At 42.4% G+C, this 11,918-nt stretch overlaps 1 non-coding gene across 1 annotated transcript; it reads left to right on the top strand.

Annotated features, from left to right (window-relative positions):
- The first annotated feature begins 7,834 nt into the window (after positions 1–7,834).
- LOC142441548 (small nucleolar RNA SNORA2/SNORA34 family) lies at positions 7,835–7,969 on the top strand. Its single transcript, XR_012782920.1, has one exon. It is a non-coding gene; the product is annotated as a small nucleolar RNA SNORA2/SNORA34 family (small nucleolar RNA).
- Positions 7,970–11,918: the final 3,949 nt, after the last annotated feature.

Raw genomic sequence — 11,918 nt, 5'->3', positions numbered from 1 at the left:
CTTCATAGACCCGAGGCATTGTTAATTGCTATTACTCTTCCACATGCATAAGTAATGGCTCAGGAGTTAATTTCAGCAACTGAATTTAAATTGCTTTCTTAGAAAATGTTCCAGTTTAATTCAGTTTAATAAACAAACAGCAAACAAAGAAACTAACAAAAAAGCACAGCTTCCTAAAAAACATTAGATCTTTTTCAGTGTCTTCATAATTCTGGTCTAGAAGATATTCTTTAGCGTTTTAGGAAATGGACTCATTGTAGCCAACTACCTGGCAGCCGTGAAGAAGCACATATCTGACATTATAAAATTACGCATCAGTGGTTAAAAACAAAATAAAAGGTCTTTGATGTTTATTGTAATGGAGCAGCATAGAGGTTATTAAGTAATAGTATTCACAAAAGCATCTTCAAACTGCACCATTTATTTGAAATCCATGTTTAATGAGATTTCAATAAGAATTCCTTTGTGTAAATTGATGATGCTGCCATCAAAGTGGAATGGAGATAGATACAAACCTTAGATCTATGCATGGATTTTGAGCTCACACTTATCCATAAGCCCTAACGTAAGAACAATCAGTTCTTATAATGCCACCATGCTTGATTTGTCCCCACTTGAAGAGATCATTGCTAGATATGGGTAATATACCAAAATGTGGTGAAAAATCAGATGGTGCCAGACAATGAGAAAAGATAGCAAATGGGGTCTATAAAGTTTGTCATAAAACAGAAAACAAGCCCACAAGAATAAAGTAAATCAGCCTGTGTGATCCAAGGATTGTAAATAATAAAATCCAAGGTCAGAGGAGTGAATAGTATTAGAGTTTAAATTCTGAACACCCAGATTACAGAAGGTTATTTAAAACAGTGAGAACCCCAAATCCAGTTGTAGACCCCAGTAGGAATTAAGCCTCCATTGGATTCCTTCAGACTATTGGCCAGGGATCTGAAGACCCTTGCGTTCAGCGCACCAGAAGTGAATTAATGCGGATACAGTTTTAAACGTTAACATCTTCTCACTTGTATTCCCCTTTTGACCCATTTTTAATTTGTTGCAGTTTTTATTATTTTCTGCTTTCACTTGGATTGCGGTTTTGTGTTTATTTTGTTGTTGGGGGGCGTTGTAAAATCTTTATATGAAATCTGCTATAGGAAATCTATAGAGACAGTAACTACATATTCTGTGAGCCCAACTAAAAGCTATTTTTCAAGACTGTGAAGATGGGAAAAACATCATTGATTCAGAGGAAGATGGTTGGGATTAATATTGTTCTAAATAAAGCAGATCTCCTGTAAAGTAAGAGTTTTATTCTGATCCAAATGTTTGACAATGGAGAAATGCCAAAATCAAATTTCAAAATGGTGTTCTGAAGCATACAGGCGGTACATGTGATTGATTGCTCTTGTGAGGCTCATTTATCAAGAATTTCTACTTCTCAAGTTAACGACAATCATTTGCATTCTAGAGCTGGCATGTCTGTCCTGCAATGTGCTGTGTGGGCTACCTCATAATGTTTTAGTATTAATTATTGTGGTTATAAAAGTGGTCAAGGGTCACATACTCTAAACAGAAGAAGCAAGACACTAGGACAAAATTGATTTCATTCAGATCTGAGTACACCACACATAGGAATCCTGGCAGCACAGTGGGTTAAGTTTGGGGCTCATAGCTAAACCCATGCAACTCTGTGGGGCTAAGATAACTCCATCTGTTTTTGTGAAGATTTACAGCCTTGGAAATTCTATGGAGCTGGTTCTACTTTGTCTTACAAAGTTTCCATTTATCATTTTGCGTAGGTTTGGTTTTCATGGGGCTCTCAAAACAAAGATAGTGGAGAGTATGCAGAGAAGTGAAAGTATTCTATTCAGTGCTAATGATGTAAACATGACAATTTGCATTTATCAAAGCCCATACTTTTTGTGTGCTTATATAATTTATCTACTAACAATTTTCAGTGGTTCTGCAAAATAAATTCTTCAGCTTGGATATCAGAGACTTTGAAGTTTAGTTTGGATCACCCTTTTCTCTATTTCTATCATTTCCAGATATAAATTGTTTATTCTATCTGTGACAAGAATGCTAGGCATGTCCTAATATCTTCCCTTCTCTCTCTCTTTCTCTCTTTCTCACCCCTGGAGTATATTCTTGCTGTGTCTAATTTTTAGGAATCACATTACATATTTTTAACTGTAAGCCAGGATCATAAAACATTATGGGGGAAAAGAAAACATTAAGGATATGATCATTGGTAAGCCTCTCATCAGACAGCAACCCAGCCTCTCTCTCTGTTCCCCAAACCCTTCAGTAAAGGAGGAAAATTACTCAGTGTGGGTCTTTGCTTGTCCCCCACATTGTGAGATTAAAGACACCCATGAAAACTCGTAAGCTAGCCACTTTTGTCTTTGTCTCCTCCTTTTTTTGACATCTAATTTCTAAGTTGCTCATCCTTATGTACCTGATTCTGAGGAGCTTCTGCTTGTCTCTAAGGAGGGAGACAAGCAAGTTTTTGATGTGAAGGATCTTCATTCTAATTGGCACTTTGAGTGTCTATATTCATAAGCGAAGTAAGGCTCAGGGCGATAAATCGAAGTGCAGCAATTTGCACCAACTCATATTATTAAGCATCTTTCTCTTATCATTAGTTGGGTACTAGTCATCTCAACTGGGTCAAATGAGCACCAGTAGCAAGGTTGGGAGTTTACACATCTTCCTACACTTCAAACCATCTAACTCCTTCACATACTCTCATCAACCCTAGTGCCTGTAGACTAGGTCATGCCCATAGTCTCCGGTTCCAAGCAACCCTTTAAATCAAAGGCCATCCAGCCCTTCCACTTTCTCTCATCTCTGACCTCTGTTGACCAGATCATCAGGCACCAATGGAACATGTCCAGACTCGGTCCATCCCTTCATGGCTGTGCTTATTTCACTTCAATTTCACATGTGGATCCAAATGATCACACAGCGAGCATACTACTCTACTTGTTTCTCCCTTTAAGTAGCTGGAATGGTCTCTGATGGGCACAGACTTTTCCAGCATTGGTTCATCCAAAGGCAAACTGCTAGCTTGAAAATTTAAAAAGCCAAACAATATTTTGCCCCCCTTTTCTCTGCAGTCCTTCCTTCAGAGGTATATCTCCCATTCTCTCAGCAGTGTTGGGTGGATCCTCTTGTCTTTTCAAATGCAAATATCCTGAAACTCAAGGCCCTCTGAGGGGATCAGCTTTCCCAAGTCCTCTTAAGCTACTAGTTTAAAACAAAAGCCAGTTCCTTCTGGAAATTTTAACTCCCTTTTCTGCACAATCAAATCAAGTATCTGAAACCAAACTCACTGCCATCAAGTCTAGGCTGATTTTTAAGCAGGGTAGAAATGCCCCTGTCTGTTTTCTAGATGGTAACTCTTTATGGAAGAAGCCTGGTCTTTCTCCCACAGAGCTGATGGTGGTTTCTAATTGCTGATTTTGCAGATAGAAGCTCAACCATATCCAGTATGCTACCAGGGTTCTGGATACCACCAGGGCTCTGTAATCAAATATAAGCTGAATGAATTCAGGCTTAGAAGTTCTATCTCCAACCATAATTCCCAGTTTTCATTTCTACCACACATTTATGTCTACCAGATTTACCCACTTCAATGCATCCACTGATCTCTTGACTGATCCTTCCATGAGCACTGCTTATGGATACTAACTTCACAAGCCCCAAAGCAGGATGTTACTTTGAGGACTAAGGTGTGACTGATGCAAGCCATGGCATTTTTAATTGCCTCCTAGGCATGTGAAATTGGCCCTGGAACAAGGAAAACCAAGTGGTGCTGGAGGAGAATATCAAAAGTACCATGGACTTCCAAAAGAACAAACATTTATGTCTTCGAAGATGTACAGCCAGAATGCTCCTTAGAAGCATTGGTGGAAATTTATCTCACATACTTTGGACATCTTGTCAGGAGAGACCAATCCCTGGAGAAGGACCCCATGCTTGGTAAAGTAGAGGGCCAATGAAAAAGAGAAGACCCTCAACAAGATGGATTGACATGGTAGCTGCAATAAAGGGTTCAAATATAAGAAAAACGTGAAGGTCCTCAGAGAACAGGGGAACAGAACAGGGGAGACCCTGGCCCTCGCCCCTCCACATTCCCTCCTTTTCAGTCCCTTTGCCATGGCCTGGATCTCGAGGAGTGGTGGGTACCATCTCAAGGAAGGGGCGGGGGCAAAAGTCTGTGTCTGGGTCTGGTTACTGTCCTCCCCTGGGTGACGGTCCTAGGGTGGCCTCAGGCACCCCTCAGGCAGGGGCTACACCATCTCTGTACCCCAGTAAAGGTGTCCTCTCCAGTCGCGGCTGTGGAGAGGGTGGCGCTCTGTGATGCTCAGGCATCTCCCCATCCCAAAGGCAGACTGATGGGACCAGGTGGGGGTTCTTGCTCTGCCCTCCCACAGGGAGGGGAGCCATGCTATGACTCCAACCTCGGGGACTTGGGTGGCTTGGGTGGGGGTCTTCTGATACTGAGAGCTGTTCTAAGAGCAGAGGACAACATGAAGCATTGTCAATAAACCAATTCTGAGTCAAAAAAATATGACAAAACGGTGTATGATCAGGCAGCGCCTCACTCTGTTGTACATAGTTTCTGAGTCAGAATGGACTCAGAGTCACTCAAAACCAACAACATCTGTGTCTCTGTAATTTCCACTATTAATTAAGAGAGACTATAAAAATATGATGATTTGAATATAATCCCATTCACCGGTGCATGTTTGAACTCCCTGCCTACATGACAGAGGCCATGCCAGGGAGAGACCAAAAACCAAGACCACGAAACCATGAGACTAAACAGAAGAGCAGCACCAAGTCTATGCGACTGCGAGGCGCAGCAAGTCCCTTGCGCAAGGCAGCAGGTAATGCGGTGGAGGGGCTGAGAATGGTGAGAGAGACTTGGCTGCTGACCGAGGAGAGGTGTCGCTGTGCACTGACAACTATATCCTTACTGTTTACTAATCCTGGCTTGAGGTAACCTATTAACTCCCCCCCCCCAAAAAAAAGCCCCATAATGGTGTGTTTGGTCAGTGAATTCTGTGTCTGTTGCAAATGATGATTGAACCCAGCAAATAAAGTGAGTGTTGTGGGAGGAATGGCTCGTGTTAAAATAGGCAACCCCTGCCTTGTTGGTGCTGGGGTGGGTGGGTGGGTGGGGGAGATAGTTAGATTCTCCTCCCTGTTAAGGCAGAGGAGGTCCCATATTATCTCTGGGTGGTTTTCTCTGTAATCTCAATATGAATAAGCATCAGAGAGACTACTCTCCTGAAAGGCAAGGATCTCAGTGCCTTCCCCTTTGTACCTGCTGGGTTTTCAGCAGAGAACCTGGAGCATAGTAGTCACTAACTTTCTGTTGTTGTTGTTTTAGCTACATCAGGTGTAATGCAATGCCTCAAGTTTCTATAGCCTATTGAAAAAGATTCATCTGCCCTAAATACAGTCTCTTGGCCTCTAGGTTGTCTCCTGGCTCTCTTTCCTCATTGCTCTCCCTTAGTTAGTGTTTGAGGGAAATGAGAGGTCAGGATGAAGATTGGAGATGATAAGGGAAGCAAAGTACAACAGCAAATTCAAACAAAATGAGACTGGGGTCAAAAAGGAATGAAAGTAAGGCCAAACTGTCCCCTCTCTTCCCATGTTACACTCTCTAAGCCTCTCTTTCTGCTCGCAGGTGCCATCCCCACTCCTGCCTGCAGGCGCTCAACGCCTGCCCACTCCTCTGGCCCCCAGGAGTTTTCTGTGAATTGGGTCCCTCAGTAGTTGATGTCAACTTCTGGCAAACACACACAGGTACCAAGGTATAAATGTGTTTCCAATGCCTGGTTTTACAGAAATGGATAGCCAGGTCTCTCTGCTGAAACACTTTCCAGTGGACCCGAGTTACAAAGTTTTTATTTAGGAACTAGCATATTCACTGCATCACCCAAGGATACCATTTTCTCCATAAAGAAAACGCTTCCATAGGAAGCAGAAGGAGGTATTTCTGCTGTTAATGTGTGCCAATGAGTTCATTATACTCCATAGTAGTTTCATAGGATGGAGGAGAACTGCCCCCAGAAGATTTCTAGCCGGTATTCTTTATGGGGGTAGATTTCCAGGCCTTTTCTCCTGTGGATTTGAATCACTGACCAAAAAGCAGCTGAGTACTTGACCACTGAGCCACCGGGTTTTGAAAGTTGATCTTGTAGTTTTCTTTCATTGATTTCTGCACTAGGTAACTAACTCATTTACTAAAGTATATTGAGTCTCTACTCAGCAGCAAGCATTTGGCTAGAATACATGAGACACATCAGAACTCAGAGGTAATCTTAAACAGGAGTATAGATGGGTGCTATGTCAGCCAAGCACTAGCTGTAACTAAGTTATATCAATATAGGGTTTTAGTCCGCTACATATCCTAACTCGTATCGTCTCTTCTCTTAGCATTCTATTACTCAATTCAGTTTGCGAATTCAATAGTTATATATTGAGTGCTTGCTCTGTGTTGCACTTTGTGGAAATCTAAAGTATGAAATATGTCTTTACCCGACACGTCCTAAGAAACTTAAATAATATTGGGAGGAAAGGAAACTCCAAACACCCCTATAAAAATAGAGAACAAATCATTTGTTTGTTGTAACTTTGTTGTCCCAGAGTTCAGACCAGGAAGGTCTTACTAAGCCATTAAAAGGACAGGAAGGAATTCATGAAGGAAGAGGAGGTCAGCTAGGTTGAGTTTAGAGATGGATACAATTTTGGCATCTGGAGAAAGAGAAATAGAGGCTTCTAAACAAGGGAAATAACTTGAGGAGGTCTCATGGGAATGGACAGGTTCACATGACATTGACAGGACATAAGGAAAAGGAATGCCAGAACTCGGGGTGTTTGGGAGGGGGAGATGTTGGGAAATACGTATATATCAATGGGAGAAGTGAAGTTATGCAGGGCAAAATCTGGGGGTGGGGGGTAGGGATATGTTGCATTCGCATAGCTAGGGCCTGTTTTGTGCCCAGAATTCCGTTCTTCACTTGTTGGAAAAACAAAGAGTTAAATCATGAATCACTGGTTTTCTCTGACACACAGAACACACCAGACAGTTTCGTTGTGAAGGGAAGTTGATACCTTGTAGTTCAGACTTAGTGTTTAACGTCTTGTCTTTGCCACCTTCATTAACTGTCAGTGCCTGTCACTCCCTTAAAACAATTTCACTTTGATCTCTGTTGTGGTGAGGTCTACTGGTGGTCAGACAGAAAACGAGGCTGGTGACCTGAATTCCTAAGTTGTGCTCACATTCTTCACCTTTTGTCTGCAACTCCTAAGATGATGACCCCTTGTCAACAGTGTCACCATCCAATATGGGCCAACCTTTCACCCTGTCACTCCCTAGACTGACATTCAAAACAAAGACAAAGCTAACACATGTGTCTTACGATGATGGCAGTGGACTTGGGGATGTGGCTAAAGTAGTGTTGAGGGAAATACATAAAAGAAAAAATAACAGAAAAGTAAATAGTTTAAAAAAGAAAGAAAGAAAGCTACATAGATGACTTAAAAGAAATAACAGGAGCAAGAGCCTCAAAGAAAAATAAAATGATTAAAAAAAAAACAACAAATCTCCCATTTGTCTGGGGAAGACTTGGGGACAGTGTGGGTTAATAAGGGACTTCTATGTAGGAACAGAAAGGTAAATTTGTTTGGGAATGCTTCCTGGTTTCAAAGGGCTTCTAGATGGTCTCAAAGCCCCCCTCTGTTTGAACTCATTGTCTCCCCACTATCTCTCCCCATTGCTTTTGACATGACACCTGCCCTCTCAGAATAAAGAATTAGATAGGCCCTGAATCTAGACCAATGGTTTGCAATAGCTTTTGGTTTCAAACAGGAGCCAAGAGCCATGTCTTCCTATGGTCTGTTGGCTGTTCCATACCCCAGAGGGGAGTGGCCAGTTCAGTTGGAAGAAACATAGAAAAAAAAAAAAAAGGAATTAGAGACTGTTTCTTAACATCTCTTCCAGGGTCCACCACTTCAATCGTGTCAATAAAGAAACAACCAAACAAACAAACAAATTAAAAAAACACATTGTTGTTCATCTCAGATTTTCTGAGAATGTTTCAAATGTGTTCAAGGTTGTCAGCCTATTCCGCATGAATAAACAAAGGAATGAAGGAGCTTTACCAAATACTTCAAAGGAAATGTATGCTTTGGCAAGTCTCCTGGGAAAGTTTAACTGAAGCTCAGAGAGGAAGTCTGGGCCTCATGAGGTGGAGGAGACACACCAGCAATGACCTGGTGTTGCACAGCCGTCTGTGAGAGAAGAGAGCCGTGAAGGCTACTCCAGTAGCCACCAGACAAACTGATGATCTTTAATACAAGAAGCAGGCTATGGAGAAAGCATCACATATAGCTTTCTTTTCAAGGCAGAAGAGGAAACCTTCAGTTCAACCATAGTTCCCTACAGCAAGGAATTTCTACTTGTTATTTGCACAAAAATCATCATTTTTCTATGTTGAATGTGCAAAGCATGGTCCATATATTTAAACCTAAAGCAAACACCCACTGCCATCGGTTGGCTCTTGCAGGGGAAATGCATTATTTAATGGGATATTTCTTGCCAAAGTCTCTACCTCCCACTTTGCATGGGTGGGTCTGGGAAGGAGGTGGGGAAGATACTGAGGATTCTCCTGTGAATAATTATGCATCGGATTCCTTGGAATGCCATTTTGGTGTGTATAAAATTGGCCCTCTAAGAAGTAGGAGGAAGCATCTCACTGCCAGCAAGATCCAGGAGAGGAGCATGTCCTCTGGACTCAAGACCCCTGGGCAGTGAGTACTGGATTCAGATGACAGCTGCACCATCAGGGGAGCAGCTGCAGAACCAGGCACTGGAGCATGGAACTGCATGATGGACTTCCCAGCCCCCGAAGCAAGTTAAGATGAACGGCTGTGTGCACAACACTGGCTTTCAGAGTGGGGTGTCTCTGGGCAATTGGGCAAGTTTGACTTGCTGACCCACAGAAGAGCCTTCAGGCTGAGAGTTACTGGAGTGGGGCGCCCCTGGGCACTTAATTCAGAGCGCTGGGTTTGCTGACCCACGGAGCTGGAACTGGATGCCTTTACGTTGAGACTTACAGCAGAGCGGTATGACCCATGGCACATTTTATTAGCAGACCTGAAACTTTATAACATGTCCTGGTAAAAAGCTACCCTGAGCATTTCTCAGTGGCATTAAGCCTTGCTAACTTCCTTAATAAACCCTTTAATCATGAATTTTGTCTGTGAGCTCTGTGCAGTTATTGCAATGAATATCAAAACCTGGAGATAAATTATACAACATTAATTAAGCCGGCACAATTCCGACTGATGGTAACCCTGTCGAGGATTGCCGAGGCTCTGGATCTTCACGAGAGGAGATGGTTTCATCTTTCTCCCACAGAAGCCTGGTGGGTTCTAACTGTGAACTTGAAGTTTAACAGTTCAACACTTACCCACTAGTGCCACCTAGGCTCCTACTTGCCCTCAGTTTTCAACCCAGTTTCCCACTGGACTGGCAAGGCAGAAATCACTTCTCCCTACCACTGAGTCATTTCCAACTCAGAATAACCCTCTAGGAGAGTAGACCTGCCCTCGGGGGTTCAGAGACTAACTCTTTAGAGCAGTAGAAACCTCCTCTTTCACCCATGGTTGATAGATTTAAACTGCTGATCTGTGGCTACCAGCCAAGCACATAACCCACTACACCATCAGTGCTCCTCAGAAATCCCTTAGGGGAGTGAATGAGTAATACAATAGAAGCCCCGATAGTACAATGATTAAGCACTGGGTGACCAACAGAAAGGTTGAAGGTTCAATCTCCCAAGATGCTCCGTGGGAGAAAAGACCTGGTGATCTAGTCCATCAAATATTAGAGACTATGAACAAGACCACTGTGTTAGCCTGGGTTGACTAGAGAAACAAATTCAGAGACTCTCATATATATGTAGGAAAGAGTTTCATATCAAAGAGTTGTTGTATATTAAGAAAACATCGCAACCTAGTCCAGATCAAGGCCATAAGTCCAATATTAGCCCATATGTGTGAAACCAGTCTATAAATTCCTCTTCAGACTCACACAGCACATGCAATGATGCTGAATGCAGGAAGATTGCCGGCCAGTGGGTTGAAGGTCTTGTGGATCCAGTGGTGGTGGAAACATCTCAGCGCTGGCATGATGCTCATTCGGCTCTCTGAGTGTGGGTCCTCATGGCTTGCAACAGGAAGGTGAAGCAGAGAGGGAGTTCCCTCATGAGAATTCTAGAGTTTCAGGCTGGATTCAGAAGAGGACATGGAACAAACGATATCATTGCTAAAGTCAGATGGGTCTTGACTCAAAGCAGAGAATACCAGAAAAATGTTCACGTGTGACTTATTGACTACGTTAGGCATTTGTCTACGGGGATCATAACAAACTATGGATAATCGCGAGAAGAATGGAAATTAGAAACTTCATTGTGCTCATGTGGAACTTGTACATTGATCAAGAAACAGCTGTGCAAACAAACCAAGGGAATACTGTATGGCCTAAAATTAAGAAAGTTGTGCATTGGGGCTTTATCCTTTCATCATTCTTATTCAATCTGTATCCTGAGAACATAATTAGAGAACTTGGATTATATGAAGAACTCAATATCAGGATTCAAGCAAGGCTTAGTAACAGCCTGCGATAAGCAGATGACCGTGAGGAGGACCTGAAGCACTTGCTGATGAAGATTAAGAATTGAAGTCTTCAGTATGCATTACAACACAATATCAAGAAAACCAAAACCCTCACATCTGGTCCAATATATAATATCATGATAAACATAGAAAAGGTTGAAGTTTTCAAGGATTTTGTCTTGCTAAAATCCACAATCAATGCTCATGGAAGCAGCAGTCAAGAGATCAAATGCTGTATTGCCTTGGATAACTCTGTTCTGTAAAGTGTTGAAAAGCAAGGATGTTACTTTGAAGATGAAGGTGCACCTGGCCCAAGCTATGGCATTTTCAATTGCCCCATATACGTGTGAAAGTTGGACATTGAATAAGGAAGACCAAAGGGGAATCAATACGTTTGAGACATGGTGCTGGAGAATACTATTGAAAGTATTATGGACCGCCAAAAGAACCCAAATTCTGTCTTGGAAGAAGTACAGCCAGAATGCTCCTTGGTGGCAAGGATGGGGAGACTTCATCTAATGTACTTTTCACCTGTTGCAGAAGAAACCAGTCCCTGTAGAAGAGCATCATGCTATTTTTTAATTTGTCTTTTTAAAAATAATTTTATTGGAGCCTTGTATGACTCTTATCACAATCCATACACCCATCCATCGTGTCAAGCACATTTGTACATTTGTTGCCATCATCATTCTCAAAACATTTTCTTTCTACTTGAGCTCTTGATGTCAGCTCCTCATTTTCCCCTTCCCTCCCTGCTCCCTCCCCTCTCCTCCCTCATGAACCCTTGATAATTTATAAATTATTATTATTTTTTCATATCTTACACTGACCGACGTCTCCCTTCACCCACTTTTCTGTTGTCCATCCCCCAGGGAGGGGGTTATACACAGATCCTTATGATCAGTCCCCCTTTCTACCCCACCCTCCCCTTACTCTCCTGTATTTCAGTTTCCAGTTCCCTGTGTTTCCTATTCTGATCTGTACCAGTGCACATCCTCTTGTCTAGCGGATTTGTAAGGTAAAATTGGGATCATGATAATGGGGGACAGGAAGCATTGAAGAACTAGAGGAACATTGTATGTTTCATTGGTGCTATACTGCACCCTGACTGGCTCATCTAGTCCAGTTCCCTACAGATGGGCTTTGGGTCTCCTCACCACAGTCTCCCTCATTCACAATGAGATGATCTTTTTGTTCTTCGATGCCTGATTCCTCATCCCTTT

The sequence above is a fragment of the Tenrec ecaudatus genome, chromosome 2 (genome assembly GCF_050624435.1).
Source record: "Tenrec ecaudatus isolate mTenEca1 chromosome 2, mTenEca1.hap1, whole genome shotgun sequence".
Taxonomy (NCBI): Eukaryota; Metazoa; Chordata; class Mammalia; order Afrosoricida; family Tenrecidae; genus Tenrec; species Tenrec ecaudatus.
This window is presented reverse-complemented; position numbering and strand designations above follow the sequence as displayed.